Here is a 25,709-nt window from a genome sequence, read left to right as displayed (position 1 = left end):
TTCTGAGACCAATCGCGTGTGAACGCTCTTGGAATGGTGCTTTATTTTAATTGCAAATTTATATTGAGACCTTTTTGCTGCGTACATAAATTTGGGGCATGGGTTATACAACGTGCCGTCTTCAATCTTGCGGTTGTCAAGCGCGTCATCTGCTAGCGAGCTAGCGTTCGTTGTGCGGACGCTGGCGGACGGCCACTTTTTCTCGCAGAAAATCTGCGCAGTACATTTTTTTTATGTTTTTAGTTGCTCTGGTGCGCATATGACTCTTCTCGGCCGGTAGGAAAGTTAGTTTTAGCCATGAGAAAGTAAACAAAACCACGTTTTCTAACTGCGTTGCGCGAAGAATGAGCAATGCACTTCTAGGTAAATCAAGGGGTACATAGACGTATATATTCACGACATATATGCAAGAGAAAAAAGTGAAAACTCCCGACTGGAATAAGCGTGTTTTCAGTAGCAAACACACTTATTAGTGAATAGTGCACATAACTTTCATTGGCAGAAGTAATAGCCTTAGCAGACAAAAATGACTTTAATATATATATATATATATATATATATATATATATATATATATATATATATATATATATATATATATATATATATATATATACAGGGTGTCCCAGCTAACTTGGACCAAGATTTTGAAAAAATCTATGCATTCTTCAGAACAGAAATCGCATGGCTGTTGTTAGCGGTTGTCTAAACTTACAGTACCATTCGTATGCTCGTCTTTTTTGTGGTAATTAGCCGAGATAAATCAACATACTAAATATAGCTTGAAACGTTCAGTCGTCAAGAGGAAAGTTGTGGAGCTCCACGAGTATTTCCCAACAACCCGGGCACTTCCAACGAGATAGACTTAGCATGGCCGTTTTTATTCTGGAAAAAACGAAAGCACGCGGAGTTTTAAAAAAATACCACATGACAGCGCTTTCTGTGCGCCCGAATGCGCCACGATCACAGCGGTGTCAACCGTGCTTTGTAAAAAACATGGCTCGCTTCGCGCCTTTCGTGCTGCTTCGCGTTGTGCTTGGTTCCGAGATAAACTGCAGTGGGTTCGGCTGGCAGTTGAAATACAGCGCGGCTCTCGTTTCTGCGGCGATAATTGCACACTCGCACTAGCAGACTGCATGGGGAGGAAAAATGACATTCTCATGAGTTCGAATTTGGGAGCAAGACCCCAACAAGCAAACACGCATTACAAGAAGCTTGATAACGTCGTGCGAATTACGCTGGTTGTCACAAAAGCAAGAACTGTAAGCTGACACAAAAGGTTGCTTTTTAGCTTCCTGTCCAATCCTTGTCGGCAGAGAATTTGTAATTTCACATTACTTACGCGCCTTTTCCACGTTGTACAAAAGTTTCACACAGATGGCTCCCCACGAAACACAGAACCTCTTGAAAACCTCTTGAAACGGCTATGCACGTCATGGTCTATGGTAAGACTGAAAATAGAATTTCTTCTAAACATAACCTCAACATTTGGGATATGCTAGTATATATTCTATCTACTGCAAAACCCACTACTGGTGTAACTAGAGTCCGTTTTGGTAAACACATTAGAACGTCTAACTCAAGAACTTTTTAAGTCTTTTTGTCTAAAAGTGCACAAAATGCCAAACGACGTGTTAAAAGTGCGGTTACCGTCGGCGTTAGCGAATAAAAGACGCCGCAGGCAAATCGAACTTGTTGGAAGCAACATAATAAGTTACCTTTAATGATAAATAATTTCACACCAGAACTTCAGAAATCAAGGGCGAGTTATTGTTTTCCATGCGGAGCGTGCACACGGCGCCTGGAAACCATTCTGTGCTCGCGCAGCAGGTACTAACAGCAGCAGGAGCGAAATGCCGGTGTTGCACCGCAGAGCCACTGTGCTGCGATCATTTCAGCGGCAGTTAAATAGGCACACTCTAACTTTGTCAGACACCTCATTCCGTGCTGTTAACACTGGAAGACAAGAAGTTTGAAAAAACGGCCATTGCGGCCCGCAATATCTCCGTCGTGGGTTCGTAATTTGTTATGCCAGTTGTGCGTCATTCTAAGCCGTTCTGTACATTTATACTTGATATTAACTGGAGTCATTTAGCTGTGCTGATGTTGTTTGCCGTGTGTTTTGCATCAGTGCTTCATGACATCGACTGTATTGAGTGTTTTCGCCGACGGCTTACTACGACAATGGCGGGATGTGCGTTCGCCGCCTTCGTGTCTCGGTGCGTCTTAGTACGTCGCACGTTCGGATAACACTTTTCCCGTAAGTGAAATACATTGCACTTCGTTTTTGTCAACAATATTATGTGAATATTTTTAGATGTTACCCGCAATAATTCTTGATGGATGGGCTCTTATGCCCTGCATGTTTTTGTCATCTTTACTTTTATACGACGGCTCTGCTTGTGTTCAGCAGTTCAGCGCTACCGCGCTCCACGACTTCTGCAACACCAGTCAGAACTTTGCCCTACTTGTTAGTCTTTGTGGTTAACGTAGCACGAACCAACCGAAGGGAGTGCATTCGAAGACGACGCGCTGGCTGTAATCCTGAACCAGACTGAACTCGCCCTATTTTGTGTCTTTTTGTTCTTGCATAAGTTACAGCGTTGCCTGCGCGCGCGCGTGTCGGTGACTATGCAGCTTGTAGCGTTCGCAGTTTATGGTAAAACAAATATATAACTGCAATGTTTACTTCATCTGTACAATTCCAAATGCAATGGTCTGCTGATGTACAAATTTCATTTGTGTTTTGTTCTAAATAAGCAGCATTACGTTTAGCCTAGTAGGTGCTTCATCTGGGAATGCAATCACGACTGCTTGGCATTTATTAATAAATGAGTGGGAAGGGGTCACCTCCTTTGTAGTTGCAAATCTGTCAACTCTTATTTTCAACTCCCTTGTTTTGTTCCTCTCACTCCATAGACGGCTGGACACCCTCCTTGTACCTTGGCGCTAGCTGGATGACAGGACCTTATCATGATCAGTGTAAGCCAATGTACTGTACCCTCTCTGATCCTCCCAGTGCTTTGTATATGGGTTAAGGCCAGGGAGCGCTTCGTGGTAAAATAGTTAGTTGGTGTCTCACGAACGGGCATTTTTTTTTGCACTGGTCCCTTATAAGCTGCCACTATTATAACCAATTTCTCAGTGCCAGTGTACATACACAGTTCTACTAATAATTCGTTTCCCTAAGCCTTACAAAATTTGCCTGTAGTTAGTCACTGCTATGTAAAAACTCACAAATTAACTCTGTTGTGTCATATGAGCATTTCATACATGAGCAAAAATTTGCTACAACAGTGTACATTACACCTTGCTTCCCTAATGCACAAATATATTCAAGCCAGTATGTGATTAGTTCTGTATTCTAAATGTTTTCTGTGTGATTTAGTTCCTTTACAGGAATTTAGTGTAGAGCATCAGCAAGCAGTCTAATTTGAGATTTATGTGTGCTGTAAAAGGTGTGCTTTGCCGCTACAATTGATAAAACATGGGCCGAGGCTTCCATACAAGAACGAACTTCAATTTGGCTCTACCACCGTCAGCACTTCGCTGGCGCTTGCAGTATGAATCATATCAGGTAGCTTGTGCTAGACTGTTTTTAGCTTTATTGTGAGATTACACAGTAGTGTGGAGGCGCCTGCGTCTGAGATAAAGATTGTGCTGCTACATATGTACGTGTAGAATAGGTATGATGTTGAGGGTTCCAGCAATTTGCAGAGGTGCTTTTAAAATTTTTTCATAACTATAATTTTACCTGTGCTGTTTTTGTTACCTATTTCAATAATATAATTGGAGGTGTTATCAGAATTTAGCAATTTATTTGTCCTGGCCCATTAGCCTGCCACATTTGATTTTTAACTAGGTGGGCAATTATTCAGCATTGACCATTACTTGAATACACCTTTTTGTGTGCAGTGGCTTCTCAAATGCGAATCAATGTAGATGCTCAGAATTACCGGAGGCTATAGATGCACTGATGAATTTGCTACCTATACAAATCACTTTGCACTTTCTCGCGCAAACACCATGTTAACACTTCCTAAGACACTGGGATAGGTTATCGTTTGATCATGAGATACTTTGAATTTTGTATGACGCATCATCCAAGGTAATGCATCATTTGTGTGAGGTATTTCCCTAAACCAATTAGGCTCACATGAAAATATATCAACAAAAGTGATTGATCCAGCAACACTACTTTATCACCAGTCCTCCTTTGCATGCTACCTGCTTACTCCGTACTGTGTCATGTTTAAGTTTGAAAAAAAAAGGCAACAGCTAGGCAGTGCGAAATGCCAAACTTGCTTTTAGTTTAAAAATATAAAACGCTATTTACCTTTTTAATTAAGTTAGTACATCAATTATCTGCAGAGCGCATTACTGTTTTAAGTTGATTATATTTTGCAGGAAGTTTCTCAGACTTGCTAAAAAGTTGATAAGTGGCTTTTTATCCACGAAACACCATATATTAATTTCAAGGCTGACTTTAAATCAGCTCTGCAATTTAATAACTATAGGCCAGGAAATATACTAGCAATTTTAAACATCATCACATACATACCTTAGGATACCCGTAATTGAATAGAAAGGAGTGCTTAAATTTATTTTTAATGTGAGCCAAACTTCTTCGCTCATATTGCTAATTGAAGTTTCAATTTCAACATTCCCATTTCCTCCCTCGCCTTTTTCTCTTCTGTGCAGGTATTCCCTGCCTATGTCTACAAGAACCTTCACGCGTGGCCTGTGACACCAAGCTTTTGTGGGCAGCCAGTTCTCCTACGAAGGCTGGCCTTCTCTGGCAGCGGCGGCAGTCATCTTCAAGATTTATCCATGGCCACCTTTGCTGCTATTTGTCACTCTTGTTAATTACACTTTCTGCATCTTTTCTAATTTATTAGGTAATAAAGTATGACTATGTGACATGGTGTGAAGTAGCTGTCTTGCTGCATTATCGCTTGCAATCATCTTTTATGCGTGAAAAATTCATCGTACAGTGTATAAAAAAAGTAACAGCATATTATGATTTATCTTTCACTTCCGGTAACATGCAATGTGCAAGGAATCCACTAATGGATGGTATGCCGAAGAACTGGCCATTATTTCTGCGTGGTGATGTGCAAGCATGTGGCGGTTACCTTACAAGGGGGCACCCACAAAGTAAGGTACAATGAACTTTTAAATGAAGCATGGACATCGGAAAAAGTATATTTATATTGCCTGTTAGAGTGGTTCGCAGAGTGTTTTTCCAGATGTGTACTATCCTTTATTTCTTAACAATTCATTGCAGCACAGCGTTCTGTTTCGTATACTGGTGTCGGGGTATTGTGCCCTCTGTAGCGGAAACCAGTCTGTAATTTTTGTCTGAACTGCAGCATCACTGACAAAGTGTTTCCCTGCTAGAAACTATTTCAGTTTGATGGAGTCCCAGCAGGGCGAAGTTTTGTCAATAATAACGTGTTTCATGCAGAGATGTTGTTGTTTAGGTCAATGGGCGAACATTGGCATGATATCAGCATACAATACAGGCCTTGTTTTCTTTGCAAAATAATTCTGATAGGTGGCATTCAATTGATTGGTCTAAGTAAGAAGCACTAATTGACCAATGAGGCTGTACTACACGATTCCCATGGTTCGCATCTGGAAAGACTACCTGTGCATCACTATCCGACAATATAATTTTTTTTTCTGATGTCCGTGCCTCATTTAATATAAGTTGTAACTGTGGGCGAACTTCGTTTTACTGTAACAGCTGCCGCAAAATTTTGAGAGTATGTCTAAAAGAATTCTTCAGTTCTTGTCAAGCTGTCCATTAGCCAACTTTTAGCGTAAATTTATCAGTGCTTACTGAAGTACTTCTAGACGTCTATGGCTACAAAATGTCTTGATAAAGACAGCTACTAGACTTTAAAATTAGCCGTTCAAGACATCTTTTAGACATCAAATAGCTGCTTGCGTGTTTCGTGGGTATTCATGGGTAACGGTTGTAGAGATTTATTCGATGTAATGTCTGTCAAAAGAATATGTTCAAACAAGTTGCCCTCCGTCGTAATGCAGTATTAGCACCTTTTCAGCACGTCCGATATAACTTTTTTGATTGCGCAAGACAGTATCTCGCTGTAGGTATCAGCAATCTCTGCCTTTAGCGCTTCTGGTGTAGTTGTAGGTTTGTGGTACACTCGGTCTTTCACATGTATCCGCAAGATGTCAAGAGGTGTCAAGTCCAGTGACCTTGCGGGCGATGCCACTGGTTCAAGCCGCCCGACCCACTATCGTTTGAAGGCTTCGTCAAGCCAGGCTCGGGTAATGCCGCTGTAAGCTGTTGCATTCTCGTGCTGATACCAAGTGCGCTTTAAAAACGCAAGCGGAAGATCACAGCGAAAATCTTCGACTGGGCCTTCCAAGATGTCGTTCACGTACCGCGGAGCAGCGAGCGTGTGATAAAAATATGGGGCTAACATTCTTCCATCAAAGATACCGCACCGCACGCTGAATGACCATTACTGGCGTCTGGTGTGCGCCACCCAATGCCGGTTTGTATGGCTCCAGTAATGCGCATTATGGATGTTGATCGTGAAAATTTCTGGAGAAGGTTGCCTCACTGTCCAGAACACTTTGTCAACAAAATCCGGTATTTAGCACTGTTCATCATCATCACCAGTCTGGCTATGCCCATTACAGGGCAAAGGCCTCTCGTATACTTCTCCAACTACCCCTGTCATGTACTAACTGTGGCCATGTTGTCCCTGCAAACTTCTTAATCTCATCTTCCTACCTCACTTTCTGCCGCCCCCTGCTACCTTTCCTTCCCTTGGAATCCAGTCCGTAACCCTTAATTACCATTGGTTATGTACCTTCCTCATTACATGTCCTGCCCATGCCCATTTCTTTTTCCTGATTTCTACTAATCTCATTAACTCGCGTTTGTTCCCTCACCCAATCTGCTCTTTTCTTATTCCTTATTGTTACACCCATCATTCTTCTTTCCATAGTTTGTTGCGTCGTCCTCAATTTGAGTAGAACCCTTTTTGTAAGCCTCCAGGTTTCTGCCCCGTACGTGACAGGCAGCTATTATACACCTATACACCCGTAAGAGACAGCTGTTATACACTTTTCTCTTGAGGGATAATGGCAACCTGCTGTTCATGATCTGAGAATGTCTGCCAAACGCACCCCAGCCCATTCTTATTCTTCTGATTATTTCAGTCTCATGATCCGGATCCGCAGTCACTACCTGCCCTAAGTAGTTGTATTCCCTTGCCACTTCCAGTGCCTCGCTACCTATCGTAAACTGCTGTTCTCTTCCAAGACTGTTAAACATTACTTTAGTTTTCTGCAGATTAATTTTTAGACCCACCTTTCTGCTTTGCCTCTCCAGGTCAGTGAGCATGCATTGCAATTGGTCCCCTGACTTACTAAGCAAGGCAATATTATCAGCGAATCGCAAATTACTAATGTATTCTCCATTACCTTTCATCCCCAATTCTTCCCAATCCAGATCTCTGAATACCTCCTGTAAACACGCTGTGAAGAGCATTGGAGAAATGGTATCTCCCTACCTGACGCCCTTCTTTATTGGGATTTTGTTGCTTTCTTTATGGAAGACTACGGTGGCTGTGGAGCTGCTATAGATATCTTTCAGTATTTTTACATACGGCTCGTCTACACCTTGATTCCGTAGTGCGTGCATGACTGCTGATGTTTCGACTGAATCAAACGCTTTCTCGTAATCAATGAAAGCTATATATAAGGATTGGTTATATTCCACACATTTCTCTATCACCTGATTGGTAGTTTGAATATGGTCTATTGTTGAGTAGCCTTTACGAAATCCTGCCTGGTCCTTTGGTTGACAGGAGTCTAAGGTGTTCCTAATTCTCTTTGCGATTACCTTAGTAAACACTTTGCAGGCAACGGACAGTAAGCTGATCGGCCTATAGTTTTTCAAGTCTCTGGCGCCCCCTTTCTTATGGATTAAGATTATGTTGGCATTCTTACAACATTCCCGTATGCTCGAGGACACAAGGCATTGCGTATACATGGTGTCCAGTTTTTCTAGAACAATCTGCCCACCATCCTTCCACAAATCTGCTGTTACCTGATCCTCCCCAGCTGCCTTTCCCCTTTGCACAGCTCCCAAGGCTTTCTTTACATCTTCGGGCGTTACTTGTGGTATTTCAAATTCCTCTAGACTATTCTCTCTTGCATTATCGTCGTGGGTGCCACTGGTACTGTATAAATCTATATAGAACTCCTCAGCCACTTGAACTATCTCATCCATATTAGTAATTATATTGCCGGCTTTTCTCTTAACACATACATCTGATTCTTGCCTACCCCTAGTTTCTTCTTCACCGCTTTTAGGCTTCCTCCGTTCCTGAGAGCATGTTCAATTCTATCCATATTATACTTCCTTATGTTAGCTGTCTTACGCTTGTTGATTAACTTCGAAAGTTCTGCCAGTTCTATTCTAGCTGTAGGGCTAGAGGCATTCATACAATGGCGTTTCTTGATCAGATCTTTCCTCTCTTGCGATAGCTTACTGGTATCCTGTCTAACGGAGTTACCGCCGACTTCTATTGCACACTCCTTAATGATGCCCACAAGATTGTCGTTCATTGCTTCAACACTATAAGGTCCTCTTCCTGAGTTAAAGCCGAATACCTGTTCTGTAGCTTGATCTGGAATTCCTCTATTTTCCCTCTTACCGCTAACTCATTGATCGGCTTCTTATATGTACCAGTTTCTTCCGTTCCCTCCTCAGGTCTAGGCTAATTCGAGTTCTTACCATCCTGTGGTCACTGCAGCGCACCTTACCGAGCACGTCCACATCTTGTATGATGCCAGGGTTAGCGCAGAGTATGAAGTCTATTTCATTTCTAGTCTAGCCATTCAGGATCCTCCACGTCCACTCTCGGCTATTCCGCTTGCGGAAGAAAGTATTCATTATCCGTATATTATTCTGTTCTGCAAACTCTACCAATAACTCTCCACTGATATTCCTAGAAGCTATGGCATATTCCCCCACTGACTAATCTCCAGCCTGCTTCTTGCCTACCCTGGCATTGAAGTCGCCCATCAGTATAGTGTATTTTATTTTGACTTTGCCCATCGCCGATTCCACGTCCTCATAGAAGCTTTCGATTTCCTGGTCATCATGACTGGATGTAGGGGCGTAAACCTGTACGACCTTCAATTTGTACCTATTATTGAGTTGAACAACAAGACCTTCCACCCTCTCGTTAATGCTATGGAATTCCTCTATGCTACCAGCTTTATCCTTATTAATCAGGAATCCGACTCCTAGTTCTCGTCTATCCGGCGTTCGTGTTGTCTTTCTCTTCTCGTCCGTGTTCAATTGTGCGCTGGAACGATGTTTCATAATGCTAATCACAACCAACTACCCCAGCTGTCCATACTTAGTTCTCGTCTCTCCGCTAAGCCCCAGAGCACAGGACGTGCCTGCTTTTTGCACTGTATATGCTTCTTTTGTCCTCCTAACTTCACTGAGCCCTATTATATCCCATTTACTGCCCTCTAATTCCTCCAATAGCACTGCTAGACTCGCCTCACTAGATAACGTTGTAGCGTTAAATGTTGCCAGGTTCAGATTCCAATGGCGGCCTGTCCGGCCTTCACAATGATCGAATGTGAGAAATCAAGCCACGATTGAACGTTTCTTTCTTGCAGCTTTTGATGCGGCTTGAGGTGATACGGATCCATTTCAGTCTCCCAAAGAACTCTTGACACTGAAGACTTTGAAATGCCCGACCTCACCACTCGCATCACGCCCGCTGGAATAAGGGTTTGCAGTCATGAAAGCCAAAATGTCTCCTTCAGCCTCTCCACTAATATTCCCCTTTCTGTGCCGCGTCTTCTTGAAGCTACCTGTTTCTTTCAGCGTCAAGTAACTCCTCATAATTGTGTTCGCGCTAGGTCTTCCCCCACATTCACAATTTCAGTATATCTTGGCAGCTTTCCTCTTGTTGCCCCGGGCCGCTTCCAAGGCAAGACTATGTTCGCCTTCTGCTCGCTTGAGTACGGCATGCTTTCGGCACTGCAAACAAATGCTTCGAAACGGTTGCGCGGCACGACAGTAATAAACAGTCGACCTCACATGCATCTAGACGCTGGCACAGCTTGGAAAAAAATCGGCGTCGTAACAAATGATGCTCTCTCTCGCGCAGGTTCCAGATGTATGATGCATGTTTTGTGTGTCTTTTTTCTATTCCGCATCGGCTTGAACGCTGGACAAAAAATTGCTCTTCTCGTCATATCAGATTAATAAACGGCTGATGACGGTGCGTTCTTCGGTGACAGGCGCGAGCGGTTGCTGACGAAGCACTTTTTCGAAGTGCCGTCATCAGCCGCTGCCGGTAATGTCAGAGCGATCAAAGGTTGATGCTCTTTCTCGTAAGTGAAGCGAAGGCACAGCGCTGGCGGTGTTCTTACAAATCACTCTTCAGAGCGCTGTAATCGCGGCGCATTCGGGCGCACAGAGCACGTTGTCACGTGGTATTTTTTAAACTCCACGGGCTTTCGTTTTTCCCGAACAAGAACGGCCACGCTAAGTCTATCTCTTTGGAAGTACCTGGGTTGGTCAATGTTTGTGAAGCTCCACAACTTTCCTATTGACGCCTGAACGTTTCAAGCTATATTTAAAAGTGAATTAATTTATCTCAGCTAATTACACAAGAAAGACAAGCAAAAAAATGGTACTGTAAGTTTAGATAAACGCTAACAACATCCACGCGATTTCTGTTCTGAAGACCGTATAGGTTTGTTTTTTTTTTTCAAAATCTTGGTCCAAGTTAGCGGTACGATGCCCAGAAAAAGCTAAACCGAAACACGTGTGCATGGCACATTTTAAAGCCATGGAAATCAACTGCATCTTCTGACTTAAAAGCTGCACCATCTTGCGTCGGTCCTCTTTCGACCTGTTGTCGCCTTTAATTAAAAAGTGCAACTGCGTAACAGCATAGAATTTTGCTATGTTAGTTTTGACTGTTTCCGCGTGCTCAATGCAACCGAGAGTCTTTTCCTTAACCCTGACGAGTGACAACACATCCAGAATGCTGTTTGCATGAAGCTGATTTGAACTTGAATCGTGAACGCGTCCTACAAATAGTTTACAAATTCAAAAAGTTCCTTAGATGGATGGAGCAATCCTCCCTTATCGCATGACGCTGAAAATTCTGTAAACGGATGTGTTTCACTTTCTGACGCTGGTACGAGCAGCAGCGCACAGCGCATGTCACAGCCTGATTTTCTCACTCACTTTCTTGCGACATACCCTGCCATGTCATAAACAAGGCGCGCATCTCTGGTTTTCTTTGCTAATCTAGAATGCTCGGCGGGAAAGGCACTGCGTTTCTGGCTCACAGCTATTTTTAGCTCATCAAGGTTTCCTCGTGAAATATATTCATCAAGAGTTGCTTGCAAATCTTTGGAGTGGGATGAACTGGCAGCACTGGTATCCAGGAGCGCCGTCAGTACAGTGGGCTCAACACCGGTTTTGCTCATCTGTAGAAGCATAAGCTGTTGACTTGTTAAGAATTGCTCCGGAGTTGGGTGGTCATTGCAACCAGGTGACTGGCGCACAATGCCAAATAATTTCTCAGTAGGATCTTGACTTAAATGCGCTGTCATCAAGTATAGCGGAACTGGAGCTCCTTGGTCAAATATTCGAGGAAGGACAGCACACTGGACAGTGTGACTCTGAACCCCACAGCTGTGGATTTGCTGAGGAATCCGACGCCGCCAGCGGTGAGCCGTTCCCAAGTGTACTCTAGGAAGCGTGACAGGTGAGCAACGCCGGTAGAATTGGGCCACAATGCTTCAGCCTTGAAGCGAGATGTCGTCACTTTGATCAGTTGATTGACCATTCTGCGATAATAGGAAAATTCAATCAAAGGTATCCACACGACGTTAATTAACGCACCCATTATACCGTTACGGACGCTTTAATGTTGATTTGTTTTCTGTCGAAAATGGGGACTGAAAGCACGCACCGATGACAAGTCAATGCAATGATGGCATTGTTTTACTTTTACGTGCTAACACAGACAGGCGCACGACCTGTTCTGCTCATTCTAGGTTCAAATGCACAATGACGAAAGGCGGGTATTGACACTAGCAAATAATGAGGGCTTCGCAGTACACCATACGGTATGGCTACAAATAGGAGTTCTTGCGCCTCGACTGAATGCCCAGGACTATTCTAATGCACCTTCGTCTGAACGACGAGTAATGGAAGGTGCACATGAGGCGTGTGCAGTACGGAAAAGCACCACGCTGGGCGCCGGGAGCAAAGCCGTGACAGCACCGACATTTTATGGCTCCTGGATTAGGCGACTCAGTTTATAATTAGATAAATTATGACAGCGAAAAAAAAAGGAGGATATCGCACCGAAGGCACCCAACTGAAGAGAGCTTATCCACCCATTTTCTGATGCATGTTCGTTTTAAGTCCCCCCCACCCCTTTTGGACTCCTTGCATGGTGCAGTTCTATTTCACAGCACTGACAGCATGCGTTTACCGAAGTGTTCACTTTGATGCCAGAAGAATGACTCTGCGCCATCCAGATCTGGATGGCGGAAAGGGGTCTCGAAACCCCTTTTCGCAGCGTGTGTCGACGATATCTTTGTAATGATGGAGGCCACGCAACACGTAATCGCCGAACAACTGAAACTCAAGGGAGGCTCGAATCTTCTCAAAGTTTGGTTCAATGTGGCTGGTGGTGAACCCAGGCATTGCTTTCAGCGTGATATTGTCTTTGTCATAGTTGTAAGCATCACGGAGAAAATACGTGGACACCTGCGAAATGAAACGAATGCTATAATGATAGGCCTACGTAACATAGCAGTATCAAAGCTAACCAAAGCGTCCAGTACAGAACCTTACCCGACCCTCTGGTGTGTTGAAGCCGCCTCTCAGCAATGAGTTGCGGAGGCATTTCAGGAGATGTGGGAAGTCCGACAAGAAATGCAAGCTTTTTGAATCTGCAGGATGCTTCACCTTGCACGTGACGTTATTTGCAGTTCCTTGAATACCCATTATTGTCCACATTCGACGGTTCCACGAGGCTCCATCACACGTCACGAAATCCAGTCCTGCCTTCTTCACAATAATTATGGCTTCGATGAGTATTTTGCACAGGATGCTGCCCTTAACATTTCCACGCGTTGCAAATGCTCTTATGATTGAGAGAATTCTCCAGTAAACGGCACGAGCATAAGAACCATGCCGTGGTCACAGGACAGGTTGGCATCTTGGAGCGGAGTAAAGGGACACAAGTCTACGAAGCCTCGCAGTTTCCCGTATTGTTAAACAGAAAGGTGTTCTGACAGCTTCATCTCGTCGAACAAGAGACCCCCGTGACACCTGAAGTGGTCCATTGTTCTTTTCTTCTCTTTCGTCGCTTATAACATTTTGTTGAAGCCACATCCACCTTTCTAAGAATTTGTGTATTTCTTTATGGTGGAGTGGGAAGGATAAGAATGTTGTTCATTCTCAGGTGTCTGTAAAGCCTTGGGCTTTAATTTTCATTAAGATGCATTCCAGCATCCACTCGCTAGTAAAGCACATGCCTTTGGTCCCTTAATTTTTCTCTTCGCTGCTGCAAAGCAGTGACGCATATTCTCTTGTTGTTTAGGGGATATATTGTTGACATTTTTTCTCCCAAGTCTTCCTCTTTAATTGCGGCGTTTCTGATCTTCGTGACTGCAACCCAACCCTTCAAGCTCAGGAAGTTCGTAGATAAACGTCTGCGTTTTCGCAGCGACAATCTCAGCTTCTGCGCAGCTGTCCTGAACGGTTTGCGACGGCACCGCTGTAACCGCAACAGACATAACCTGGACGCCCTGGAAAGCAAAGCCTTTCTTAAGTCTGCAGGCACAAGGTGCACGGTGTCCCTTGGAAATAATACCGTTTATTACTAAACAAGAGGAAGTGGCAGTTGTTGAGGACGAGTTCGAAGAACAGTATAGAGTTAAATAAAGAAATACTGAGAAATGCTGAGACATTTTTACTAATGCGTAAGCATTCCTTGGCTTGGCTGCTACTTCGGTTTTTCTTACTTATTTAGCTAACTTACGCATCTATACCCATCGCTACCATGCAATCATCCGCTATTACACCATTATAACAATTAAATGTGTTAACTGCTTTATTTTCTTTTTCGCGACGGCGACGTAGCCAGTTTTTTTTTTTTCTAACGCTACCGATCATTTACTATTTCATTATTTTAACGATTACTTGTGTTAACTTCTTTATATTCATTTTCTGTTACGCCCTTGACGCAGCGACGCAATAGCTTTTTTTTTTCGAACGCTACATATCGCATACTGTTACACTATTATAACGATTATATGTGTCAACTTGACCAATTATGCATCTATTTTGCAGATATAATACCCCTATCAAGCGGGAAAGTTCAGTGCACTTACGGAGAGTGCACTCGGTTTTAAGTGCACTTTCCCAGATCTCAATGTCGCAAGCGGAGTGTGCTCGCAGAAGAGTGCACTCCGAGCGGAGTGCGTTCACGGAACGCACTATGCTCCGCAATGCCGGCACGCCTAGGGACAAATGCCTACAACATGCGCTAAGAAACCTCCTCCGTAGTGCCTAGGCAGAATCATATATTCAAGGAGCAAAATCCGCAGATCTTCTCTCGCGCACGCTCTTACTCGCGCCGGTTCACAATCGGCTGGCGATCCTTCAAATGGACGTTTAGTTTGTTCCTATAGTCCCCACAGACATAGAGTTTCCTACAAAAATTTTGGTAGGAAACTCTATGCCCATAGAGTTTCTAAATAAATACCCTAGAGGGAAATGTGGTGCTATAGTGTCCTACGGGGGCTCTCCTGAGCGTTGCCTCGACCCAACGCTCTTCCTCACGGAGGAAGGAAACTCAGGAGAGGCCCTGACGTCACTCTTTGTGAAGCTAAAGTGAAGCCGGAAGTTGGAGTTGCTCATGGCGTTGCTCCGGGCCAGCTCTCCTCTTACATTTCTTGCGAAACCACGCCGCGCTGCGCGCAACCGGGCTGCTCGGACGCGCGCGCTCCAAACAATCGTTAGCACGTTAGCATGATTCCGCCAAAGAGGGCAAAATTTCCAGCGGATATTCCTTCGTCCGTTGCCATTGCCGTGGCGCGGCACGCTGCGTACAGCGTTGCATGTGCGTTCATTTCACGAACTTTAGTTCCTCCTGTCCCACCTGGCCACAGCAACATACGGTAGGGCACTGTCCAGATAACACAGCGCAACAAAACACGGAGGCCAACGCGACGATGGAGAATACCTTAGCAACTTGAGATTCGCTGATGATATTGCCTTGCTTAGTAACTCAGGAGACCAATTGCAATGCATACTCACTGACCTGGAGAGGCAAAGCAGAAGGGTGGGTCTGAAAATTATTCTGCAGAAAACTAAAGTGATGTTTAACAGTCTCGGAAGAGAACAACAGTTTACGATAGGTAGCGAGGCACTGGAAGTGGTAGGGGAATACATCTACTTAGGGCAGGTAGTGACCACGGATCCGGATCATGAGACTGAAATAACCAGAAGAATAAGAATGGGCTGGGGGGGGGGGGGGCGTTTGGCAGGCATTCTGAGATCATGAACAGCAGGTTGCCACTATCCCTCAAGAGAAAAGTGTATAACAGCTGTGTCTTACCAGTACTCACGTATGGGGCAGAAACCTGGAGGCTTACGAAAAGGGTTCTGCTGAAATTGAGGACGACGCAACGAGCTATGGAAAGAAGAATGATGGGTGTAACTTTAAGGGATAAGAAAAGAGCAGATTGGGTGAGGGAACAAACGCGGGTAAATGACATCTTAGTTGAAATCAAGGAAAAGAAATGGGCATGGGCCGGACATGTAATGAGGAGGGAAGATAACCCATGGTCATTAAGGGTTATCAACTGGATTCCAAGGGAAGGGAAGCGTAGGAGGGGACGGCAGAAAGTTAGGTGGGCGGATCGGATTAAGAAGTTTGCAGGGACAACATGGCCACAATTAGTACATGACCGGGGTAGTTGGAGAAGTATGGGCGAGGCCTTTGCCCTGCAGTGGGCGTAACCAGGCTGATGATGATGATGATGATGATGACATGGGAATGATGGGAAGTATATGCTTCGGATTGACTTCGATCTGTATAGACTAGTGGCATATTTGCTTGCGGCGCAGTAAACGAATCTGTACTCAAATATTATTGCGTAAAATTTTATTTTATTTTTACAGTACCTTTATATAATGTACAACACATTGCATAAACTTTGTATGACTTTGAGATTGAAGCACGGTTTACCACCAGGGCACACTAGGGTATGCATTCTTCTGCAATTCTGTTCCCTATTTAACGCCAGAGAATAATTATTTATTTTTACGACAGCAATAACCGTGCATGTACTTATGTAAAAATAATCATCAAGTATTCAGGGAAATAAACATTTTGTATTGTGAGGAAGTGTTACGCCTTTGAGAGGAATGATACAAGTGCCGTCTGCTACGACGCCTGCTCGCTGCGAACGCGAGACTTCTCTCACAGACGATAGGGCACTTGCCAACTCTCTCGCTCTTTCGAAAGGCTGCGTCGGCTGTCACGATTGCTGAACATCTTCAAGTACTTTTAAGCACATCTGCTGCAGTGCTAGCTAGGACGCTTGTGGCCTCCTACGAGTATGCTTCATTATATTTTATATTGACGTACCGCTTCCGAAGCGTTATGGCGTGGCTTTGCACTTACCCATTTTGCGACACTAGACTACACCAAGGAAGCAGCAACCCTTCTTACTACAACCCAGGTAGCACACAAAGTCTTGAAAACGTCGTATTAAGGGATTCAACGTCTGAAACGGATTTTTGACCAAAATCGACGCATCAAAGACGTTCCAAACAAGATAGCTTAAAACGAGGGGTGAATACGTTTTGATAACGTTGGAAGCCAGACAGCTTAAAAACGAGGGGTGAATACGTTTTGCAAACGACTCAAAACGCCACCGCCACGCCACGGCGCGTCAGCCTCTTTAGCGGCTTCTACAATATTCAACAACCCATCAACGCGATCCAACCTTGCGCAAGGTGGCGATACCGTCGCCAAATCATGTGACCAAGGTGGCCACGTGATTCGTGATGCCGGGCAGCCGGGCGAGCCGGGGCATAGTCGCGTCGTCATGGCGTCGTCACGTCACCGCACTCGCATTGCGCTGTGGTGTGTTTGCGGCTGTTCTGAACGTGCTGCCGCTGCCCTTTGCTATGTAAGTGTTGCAGTGTTTTGCTGTCAAGAAAACGATATTCTGTGATCAGTTTGGGTTGTGCGATATGTTTGTGTGGTTTTAATTTGGAAATCAGTAGTGTTTTCAATTGTTATGTGATCAAGGCGGCCACGTTATTCGTGAAGCCGGGCATAGTTACGTTATCGCACTCGCATGGCACTATGGTCTGTTTGCGACTGTTCTGAATGTGCTGCCGCTGCCCTTTGTCATGTAAGTGTTGCAGTGCTTTGCTGTCAAGAAAACGACATTCTGTGATTAGTTTGGGTTGTGCGATCTGTTTGAGCCGGGCATAATAACGTTATCGCACTTGCATTGCGCTGTGGTATGATAGCGGCTGTTCTGAATGTGCTGCCGCTGCCCTTTGTCATGTAAGTGTTGCAGGGTTTTGCCGTCAAGAAAACGACGTTCTGTGATTAGTTTGGGTTGTGCGATCTGTTTGTGTAGTTTAATTTGGAAATCAGTAGTGTTTTCAATTGGAGGGCGCGGAGTGGAGAGCACTAATCAGCTCTTCAAGTTCATTCCCACGAAACACGCAAGCAGCTATTTGATGTCTAAAAGATGTCTTGAACAGCTTATTCAAAAGCCTAGTAGCTGTCTTGATCAAGACATTTTGTAGCCATGGACGTCTAGAAGTACTTCAGTAAGCCCTGCTAACGTTACGCTAAAAGTTGGCTAATGGACAGCTTGACAAGAACAACTGAAGACTTTTATTAGACATTCCCTCAAATTTTTGCGGCAGCTGTTACAGTAACACGACGTTTGCCCACAGTTACAATTTATTTTAAACGAGGCATAGACATCAGAAAAAAAAGTTTATATTGTCGGATAGAGTGATGAAGAGGTAGTTTTTCCAGATGTGAACCATGGGAATAGTGTAGTACAGCCTCACTGGTCAATTTGTGCTTTTTAATTAGACCAATCAATTGAATGCCACCTGTCAGAATTATTTTGCAAATAAAACAAGATCTGTATTGTATGCTGATATAATTCCAATGTTGACTCATTGACCTAAACAAGAACATCTCTGCGTGAAACGCATCTTTATTGACAAAACTTCGCCCCGCTGGGTCTCCACCAAATTGAAATAGTTTCTAGCAAAGAAAAATTTTGTCAGTGATGCTGCAGTTCAGGCAAAAATTACATCCTTGTTTCAGCTACAGGGGGCACAATAGCCTTACACCAGTATACGGAACAGAACACTGTGCTGCAATGAGTTAAGAAATAAAGGATAGTACACATATGGAAAAACACTCTGCGAACCACTCTAACTAGCAATATAAATATATTTTTTCTGATGTCCATGCTTCATTTAAAAGTAAATTGTAACTTACTTTCTGGGTGCCTCTTGTAAGATAGCGCCACATGCTTGCACAGCATCACGCAGAAATAATGGCGAGTTCTTCAGCATACCATCCATTAGTGAATTCCTTGTATGTTGCATGTTACAAGAACTGAAAGATAAATCATAATATGCTGTTATTTTTTTTCATAAACTGTATGATGAGCTTTTCATGCGTAAAAGGTGATTGCAAGTGAAAATGCAGCAAGGCATCAACTTCGCACCATGTCACATACTCATACTTTATTACCTAATAAATTAGGAAAGATGCAGAAAGTGTAATTAACAAGAGTGACAAATAGCAGCAAAGGTGATCATGGATAAATCTTGAAGATGATTGCCGCCGCTGCCCGAGTAGGCCAGCCTTCGTAGGAGAGCAACTGGCTGCCCACAAAAGCTTGCTGTCACAGGCCACGTGTGACGGTTCTTGTAGACATAGGAAAGCAATACCTGCACAGAACAGGAAAAAAGGGCAAGGGAAGAAATGGGAATGTTGAAATTGGAACTTCAATTAGCAATATGTGCTAAGTAAGAAGTTTGGCTCACATTAAAAATAAATTTAAGCACTCATTTCTCTTAAATTACAGGTATCTTAAGGTATGTATGCGATGATGTTTAAAATGACTAGTATATTTCCTATTATAAGAAGCCAACAAACACTGACACCAAGGACAACATAGGGGAAATTACTTGTGCTTAATAAATTAAATTAAAGAAACGATAAATTAATGGAAATTAAAGTGGATGAAAAAACACCTTGCCGCAGGTGGGAACTGAACCCACAACCTTCGCATTTCGCGTGCTATGCTCTACCAATTGAGCTACAGCGGCGTCGTTTTCCCATCCACTTTCTTGGGTATTTATGTGTCCTAGTCGAACGCTGGGAGTGTTAGCCAGCACCACAACTCAGAGACCTTGTTCCTGGCATATAGTCATTAAGTTGCATAGCAGAGTCAAAGTCAGCCTTTAATTTATTGTATGGTGTTTTGTGGCTAAAAAGCCACTTATCAACCTGTCAAACAAGTCTGAGAAGCTTCCTGCAAAATATAATCAGTTTAAAACAGTAATTCACTCTGCAGGTAAATGATGTACTAACTTAATTAAAAAGTTAAATAGCGTTTTATAGTGTTGAACTAAAAGCAAGTTTGGCATTTTGCACTGCCTAGCTGCTGCCTTTCCTTCAAACTTAAACATGACACAGTACAGAGTAAGCAGGTAGCATGCAAAGGAGGACTGGTGATAAAGTAGTGTTCCAAAGCAACACTCCTAGCTGGATCAATCACTTTGTTGATATATTTTCATGTGACCCTAATTGGCTTCGGACAATACCTCACACAAATGACGCAACACCTTGGATGATGCGTCATACAAAGTTGAAAGTATCTCATGATGTGATCAAACAATAACATTGCCCACTGACTTGGAAGTGTTAGCATGCTGTTTGCGTGAGAAAGTGCAAAGTGATTCGTACAGGTGGCAAATTCATCAGTGTATCTATAGCCTCAGGTAATTCTGAGCATCTATGCTGACTTGCAACTGAGAAGCCACTGCACACAAAAAGGTGTATTCAAGTAATGGTCCCTGCAGAATAATTGCCCACCTAGTGAAAAGGCAAATGTGGCAGGCTAATGGGCCAGGGCAAATAGATTGATAAATTCTGATAACACCTCCAATGATATTATTGAAATAGGTGATAAAAAACAGCACAGGTAAAATTGCAGTTATGACAAAATTTTAAAAGCACCTCTGAAACTGCTGGAACCCTCAGCATCATGCCTGTTCTGCACGCACATATGTTGCAGTGCAATCTATATCTCAGACGCAGGCACCTCCACAGATCACTTTGTGATCTCCTCACAATAAGGTTAAAAACAGTCTGGCACAAGCTACTTGATGTGATTCATTTTGCAAGCGCCAGCCAAGTGCTGATGGTGGTAGAGCGAAATTGAAGTTTGTCCTTGTATGGAAGCCTTGGCCTATGTTTTATCAATTCTAGCGGCAAAGCACACCTTTTACAGCACACATAAATCTTAATTTAGACTGCTTGCTGATGCTGTACAGTAAGTTCCTGTAAAGAAACTAAATCACACAGAAAACATTTAGAATACCAAACTAATCAAATACTGGCTTGAATACATATGTGCATAGGGAAGCAAGGTGTAATGTACACTGTTGTAGAAAATTTTTACTCATGTATGGAATACTTCTATGACACAGCAGAGTTAATTTGTGAGTTCTTACATAGCAATGACTACCCACAGGTAAATTTTGTAAGGCTTAGGGAAACTAATTATTAGTAGAACTGTGTATGTACACTGGCACTGAGAAATTGGTTATAATAGTGGCAGCTTATAATGGACCAGTGCAAAAAATGGCCATTTGTGAGACACTAACTAGCTATTTTACCACGAAGCGCTCCCTGGCCTTAACCCATATAGAAAGCACTGGGAGGACCAGAGGGCGTACAGTACATTGGCTTACACTGATAATGATGAGGTCCCGTCATCCAGCTAGTGCCAAGGTACAAGGAGGATGTCCAGCCGTCTATAGAGTGAAAGGGACAAAATAAGATAGCATAAAGTCAGTTGAAAGGCAAATTTGCAATTACAAATAAGGTGACCCGGTCACAGTCATTCATTAATAAATGCCAAGCTGTCGTGATTTCACTCCCAGATGAAGCACCTACTAGTTTAAAGGTTTTGCTGCTTATTTAGAACAAAACACAAGTGAAATTTGTACATCAGCAGACGATTTAATTTGGAATTGTATAGATGAAGTAAACACTGCAGTTATATTTTTTGTTTTGCTATAAAGTGGGAACGCTACAAACTGCATAGTCACTGACACACACGCGCGCACACCTAAGAACAAAAGGACACAAAATAGGGCGAGTTCAGTCTGGTTCAGCATTACAGCCAGCGCGTCGTCTTCGAATGCACTCCTTTCGGCTGGCTCGTGCTACGTTAACCACAGGCTAACAAGCAGGGCAAAGTTCTGACTGTTGTTGCGGAAGTCGTGGAGCGCGGTAATGCTGAACGGCTGAACACAAGCAGAACCCTCGTATAAAACTAATGACGAAAACTCGCAGGACAGAAGAGCCCATATATCAAGAATTATCGCGAGTAACACCTAAATATATTCACATTGTTGACAAAAAACGAAGCGCAATGTATTTAACTTACCGGAAAAAGTGTTATCCGAACGTGCGACGTACAAAGACGCACCGAGACACGAAGGCGGCGAACGCAGATCCCGCCATTGTGGTAGTAAGCCGTCGGCGAAAACACGCAATACAGCCGATGTCACGAAGCACTGATGCAAAACACACGGCACAGAGCATCAGCACAGCTAAATGACTCCAGTTAATATCCAGTAGAAATGTACAGAACGGCTTAGAATGACGCACAACTGGATAACGAACCCACGACCGACACATAGCGGGCGGCAATGGCCGTTTTTTCAAACTTCCTGCCTCCCAGTGTGTCCAGCACAGAATGAGATGTCCGACAAATTTGGATTGTGCCGCCGAAGTGATCGCAGCGCGGTGGCTCTGTGACACCGCTGTGCAACACCGGCGTTTCGCTCCTGCTGCTGTAAATACCTGCTGCGCGAGCATAGAATGCTTTCCAGGCGTCGTGTGCGCGCCCCGTATGGAAAACAATAACACGCCCTTGATTGTTGAAGTTCTGGTGTGAAATTATTTAATATTAAAGCCAATTATGTTGCTTCCAACGAGTTCGATTTGTCTGTGGCGTCTTTTATTCTCTAACGCCGACGGCCGACGGTAACCGCACATTTAACACGTCGTTTGGCATTTTATGCACTTTTAGACAAAAAAGATCTAGAAAAGTTCTTGAGTTAGACATTCTGAATACGTTTACCAAAACAGACTCTAGTGACACCAGTAGTGGGTTTTGCCGCAGATAGAATATATACTAGCATATTCCAAGTGCTGAGGTTATGTTTAGAAGAAATTCTATTTTCAGTCTTATCATAGACCAAGACGTCTATAGCCGTTTGTAGCCGTTTCAAGAAGTTTTTAAGAGGTTCTGTGTTTCGTGGGTTGTCATGTTATGTGAGGCGCCTTTTCACTGACGCTGTAATTAAGGCGTTAAGGGCAGTATAAGGACGAAAGTTAGAGGGACGAAATCGTGCCTGTGTGTCCCTAGCGTCGGGGTCGGCCGCTATGCGTGATCCTAACAAGAAAGCATTTTGCAGAATGCGAAGAAAGGCGGCAAAATTTCTGTCTGTGCGCACCTTGCCGATCTCCGCAATAGAGCCATCATCGTGGTATTTTAGTCTCCCGTTTAGCAAGAGTGTTGCAGACAAGGGAACTGGTTCAAACAGGCTTTTTTTTAATGATTCACTACTAGTGCGGTATCCCAAAAGGTGAGGTCAAGTGCTCACCCTACTTTCTTCCCTCGCGCTACAGCGCACTGACAGAATTTTGCGTGCACCATACCGTGCTTTTATCGTTTGCGCTTCAGGTTCTCGATTGTGTTTTCGCCCCCTTTACCCACGTGATGGGTATTTCATGGTATTACCGTGTACCACATGTGTCCATATATTGTGTCCAATATATGAAACGGCCAAATTCGATTTTATTTGACGCCTCAAATGGTAGTAATGTATTGAGTCCCTTGTAGCTTTGTGCTTGTTATCAATTTTACTATTTGGCGAATGGATACAGCATGTACGCTGCATAACTCGCTTGTGCGTACTGCATACGTGAGTCGAGTATGCCCTTGGTATAAAATAACTTGTATACTTTAGGTAGTACGATTGTTTGCAGTTTGGGACATGTGTCGTTATGCACGCTGTGCGCCCTTCGCGCTTTACGGCGGCCTGCCGAGTTCGTGCGGGTGCCATGTGTGCGCATGGAGTTCGCGAAGCGCTCTCGCAGTTTTTTTTTAGTATATATATACATGTGTTCTGTTCGCGCGCTTCGCACAACAGGGCATGTCGCAGTTCTTTGTCCTTGTGCAACACATTTTCCTAGCGTACGTCTGTGCATTATTTGGTACCGGTTTCACACGGGGCTCTTTTAGCCGCTATCCAGTCCGTTACAAATCGAATTTCTCGGTCGTCATGGCTCCTCTGCGCAAGCTACGAGAGTGAGCCAGTCGCATCAATAATTTCGATCCGGATCGGGCTTGATCGCGATCGAGAGTGGTCGTGTGACACCGGTTTTACACATGGCTCCCACATAGGGAACACTAAGTTCAATGCTACTGAGTGAAGAGCAAGTGCATATATAGGCCAGTGGTGGTATGTGGGCAAGTCTTTCTGGTGAAGCCAATACTTGTGCATTCAAAACATTTCAATTACCAGCGTAGTGCATCAATGTGTCTACTTCGACAAAATAGAGCACCAGTGCAGATATCTGAACATACCTGTCCAGGGCAGCAAGTGTGTCTAGACTGAAACCACTACCAGCATGTGCGGCAGTTCTATTTCCAGCAGCGGGACTGCACAATAATCAGTAGGGTGCTCTCAAGCTGTTTATCTATGAAGCTCTGCCTGGACTGTGTGCCAAATATTTTTGGACGTGAAAGTGGGGGTGAATTGGTAAACATCAGTGGAACTGTGCCTGGACTTTGTGGCAAATGTTTTTGGATGTGAAAGTGTGAGTGAACTGGCAAAGAATTTGCTCTGGGCTACATGTGTTAAACGTTTTTCTCATTCAGAGTGCTTTTTTTTTACTTTAGGAGACTGGAGATGTGCGCAAAGTGTGACATGTCAGTGTGCTAATTAATGTATTTGCTGGTTTGCAAATTATTCGTTGCAACTTTATTTTTGCCAGAGAGGCACAACTTTGCCTCTTGTAAAGGGCTTTTTAGATAAAACACTTACTATTTATTATGACCATTGCTTCCTTTGTTACACAAATGCAGCTTCCAGTGCATTCCAGTTTATTTCCATGTTTATGTAAGTTTCTAATATGAGGCTTGCATATTCATTTCTCACATTCCGGAGTGGCAAGATGCAGCATTACTGTCTCATCGTTCGCTGTACTACAGTAGTGCTCACTTGTTACACTGAATCCCCCGTTTAAGTATTCTGTACTAATTTCACTTTATTGCTTTTTTGTTGTATGGTTATTTTTTCTCGCCATTACCTTCTTTGATATATCCTAAAGGCAATATTTCCAATTTTGCATTGTTTCCATTTTCTTTTATTTCTGTCACAGGATTGTTTTATGATGGTATACGGTGGTATTTCTTTTTGTGCTCTTTTCAAGCTTCTAGATGATTGGTAACATTGCTTGGAGGCAGTTACCATCCAATTCATACTCTTGCATTTTTCAGTCTACTTCTTCCATTCGCTCCGATGTCACTTCTGCATAACTCTGGTAGATCTAATAGCACGCGCACTTTACTATGATAAATTAGACACTTTAGTACACTTCAGGTTTTTCTGTTCATTTTTGTATGTGTACTTGGAATTTTGTTTATGTGCTAGTGAATGTTCACTTTCGAGTTCATTACGAATCCTTTCTGCGACTTTTGTCATTGTTGATGTACTTTTATTTCTATTTGCATTTGTCACACAGTTTGTTCGAACCTTGCATAAGCATTACATTTTAATAAAGTGTTCTTGCTTTGTCACAATGTTCTCATTTCATGCACTCTTGGCATGAAGGGCTTGGTCTGGCCACCTGCCAAGACGTGGCCATTTGTTCTTTGCAGGATGTCATTCCCATTGTGGTTGTAAGCATCGTAGCTTACTAAAGGCGGTATTAAGGATTTATTATTCCTAACAGGCTCATTTTCGTGCGACTTGGTAGACGATGCGCCGGCCACGCGGGGAACAGTGCTTGGCACTGCGCCATGGCTCTTACAGTCAACACCGACGCTTCTACTCATCTGGGGCTCGATTGGAGATCGTTGTTCGAAACGCCCGATCAGTTTCACCTCACGCGATTGGCCTAGGCCGTGCCAACGGGTGCGGCTGACGACGTCTGTGCGGCATAGGCCAGTCGCGGGAGGCGAAACTAAACCCGTGTTTTGAACAACGATGTCTGATCGCGCCCGTCACCCGCGAAAATTAGCTTCAGATGATCGTAAACCTTTCAAGACTGCTTCTCGACCAGCTT

General features: G+C 43.6%; 2 long non-coding RNA genes and 1 pseudogene across 2 annotated transcripts; 1 reads left to right on the top strand and 2 right to left on the bottom strand.

The window, feature by feature from the left end:
* The first annotated feature begins 1,991 nt into the window (after positions 1-1,991).
* Positions 1,992-4,869, top strand: LOC142590481 (uncharacterized). Its single transcript, XR_012830161.1, has 3 exons — positions 1,992-2,260; positions 2,920-2,982; positions 4,702-4,869. It is a non-coding gene; the product is annotated as an uncharacterized LOC142590481 (long non-coding RNA).
* Positions 4,870-11,271: 6,402 nt separating this feature from the next.
* Positions 11,272-13,054, bottom strand: LOC142591504 (uncharacterized; annotated as a pseudogene).
* A 5,794-nt stretch (positions 13,055-18,848) lies between these two features.
* On the bottom strand, positions 18,849-22,350 carry LOC142590482 (uncharacterized). Its single transcript, XR_012830162.1, has 3 exons — positions 21,796-22,350; positions 21,095-21,157; positions 18,849-19,063 (listed from the first exon to the last, which is right to left on the bottom strand). It is a non-coding gene; the product is annotated as an uncharacterized LOC142590482 (long non-coding RNA).
* Positions 22,351-25,709: the final 3,359 nt, after the last annotated feature.

Source organism: Dermacentor variabilis, chromosome 8 (assembly GCF_050947875.1).
Source record: "Dermacentor variabilis isolate Ectoservices chromosome 8, ASM5094787v1, whole genome shotgun sequence".
In the NCBI taxonomy this organism is placed as follows: Eukaryota; Metazoa; Arthropoda; class Arachnida; order Ixodida; family Ixodidae; genus Dermacentor; species Dermacentor variabilis.
Note: the sequence above shows the minus strand (reverse complement) of the source record. Positions and strands in the feature narration are given on the sequence as shown.